This window comes from Corylus avellana, chromosome ca1 (genome assembly GCF_901000735.1).
Source record: "Corylus avellana chromosome ca1, CavTom2PMs-1.0".
NCBI lineage: Eukaryota > Viridiplantae > Streptophyta > Magnoliopsida > Fagales > Betulaceae > Corylus > Corylus avellana.
The window spans coordinates 7,462,733-7,465,077 of NC_081541.1; positions in this window are offsets into that span (position 1 = coordinate 7,462,733).

The window sequence follows — 2,345 nt, forward strand, 5'->3', positions numbered from 1 at the left end:
CATGATTCATCCCAAGTCCCATCTCAAATCTTCGTGTAAGTGGAGGGCTATTAAAAAAGAAAAAAACCAGGAAAAAAGATAGAGAGCTGAAGTTGGTACTTCAAATTGAAAGACATCTTTGTGATTATCATTGTTGTACAATCTAATGCATGCTATGAGTTTTGTTAAGCAATATTAATGTTTAACTTTACTTCTTGTAAATCATCATTGGGGTCATCACCATGACGCTACTGAAATTCTAGTAGTTGGGCAATTTTCTCTACTTGTTAGAGAGCGGTCGGTCTCAAATGATTTGGGGCACTACGACGTCCAAATCAGTTAAGGTTAATTAGCTGAAGAGTAAAAGTAGATAAAAAAGATAAGTAGAAATTGTGTGTACGAGAGAGTATGTGAGTTTTCTTGGAGTTATATATATATATTGTCGGTCTCCAGCTAGCATTCCTAGACTTTTTTTTTAACAGTAAGGACTTGGGTAGATTCAATTCAATGATATATATATATATATATATATATATATATTTTTTTTTTTTTTTTTGAGAGAAAGAAAAAATTGCTCTTAGGCTGGACTAGATTTAATTTGCTCTTAGCCTCTTACACTATGCCTGACGGATTAGCCTTCCTTAGAGGGAACAGTTGACGACGGTCATTTGCCTGACGGTTATGTGGTGAAGAGACTATAGAATTAAGGTCTCCAAGGGATAGCTCAATCGGCTATGAACCACGTCTCATGAAGCGGATGTCACTAATTCAAATCCCTCTCCTCCTTCTCTTGTACGAACATGTCAAAAATAAATAAATAAAATAAAATAAAATACTATAGAATGAAGGATATCCCTCATTTACAATTTTTCCTATTTCAACTTAATTCATGTAAATGAGCCGATGAAGCACCTTTCAAAGAAAAGCAATTTATGAGAATATGCCACCTTCTATATTAGTCCCTTAATACCCGATCCTCGTCATATCAAATTTATTTACCATAATAACGATAGTATGTAAACAAAGGTGATCAATGGTCCCTATTATAAGGTATGTACATTTTTTCTCTCGCTCTCTTTTCGCTCCTTTTTATTATTATTATTATTAATTAGGTTTTCTCTCAAATACCTCACTAACAGTGACTGACTTAGGCATTAGAGTGTTCTTCGCTGATACCTCTAGCTATCGAGTCACCCTTATATGTTTTATGTGTGAACATGATGTCTTCTTAACTAGAGTGCCAGCATGGTCAATTGTATGAACAATTTTAAATATTTAAGTTAATACAAAACAAAAAAAATGGTTCGATCTCATTTATATTATTATTATTATTATCGGCATGCAACTTTTCATATATGAACATAGACTCTCGTGAATTAAGGGAGGATTAGCATGGCTAGGAAACAGATATGGGGACTGAAAATTTCCAATGTAGAGAAGAATTTTCTTTGGCGAGCGTGTCATGAAAGTTTACCTACCAAACAGAATTTATACCGGCGGAAGATCGTTGAAGATTACTGATGTCCTATATGTGAACTAGAAGAGGAAATTGCTATTCACACCCTTTGGCAATGTTCTTCTGCTAGAGACATGTGGTGTGTGAGACCTAAGAAATTATAGAATAGTTCAGATTCTGGTGCGGGTTTTTTGCAGATTGTTAAAGATGTTTATGAAAAGCGCTCTATGGAGGAGATAGTTCAATTTGCAAGGATTGTTCGCCGAATCTTGTTGAGGCGCAATGACGTGGTGCATGGGGGCGTTTTTTCACACCCTAATATACTTGTACAGCGAACAATAAAAGCTGTTAATGAGTTCACTATAGCGTCGGGACAAAAGGAGTTGCAAAAGCTTCCAATTGAAGAACCACGACCGCAGAGCTGGACTGCTTCTATTGTTGGGTGGATGAAAGTGAATTGTGATGCTTCGGTGGATGAAATGAAGGGGTGGCTGGGATATGGAGTAGTGGTGCGGGATGAAAGGGGGATGGTAATGGCAGCACATTGGAAGACAACAAAGGGTAATCTTGATCCGACTCTGGCAGAAGCTGGGGCAGTTTTGATAGCTATTCACTTGTGTCAAACGCTGGGTCTCCATTCGGTGCATTTTGAAGGTGACGCACAGCTCATGGTGGACGGGGTCAATTCTATGGGAGAAGATTGGAATAGGTAGGGCTTAATGTTGGAAGATATTAAAGATGAACTGAGGGCTTTTCGTCAATGCATGGCGAATGTCTTTTGTTCGTGGGAAGGGAATCAAGTGGCACATGCTCTTTCTAAAATAGCCACAATGGCGGAAATAAACCAGATATAGATCAATAAGGTTCCTAATTGTATTCAAGATACTATTTTGATGGAGCATCATGCTCT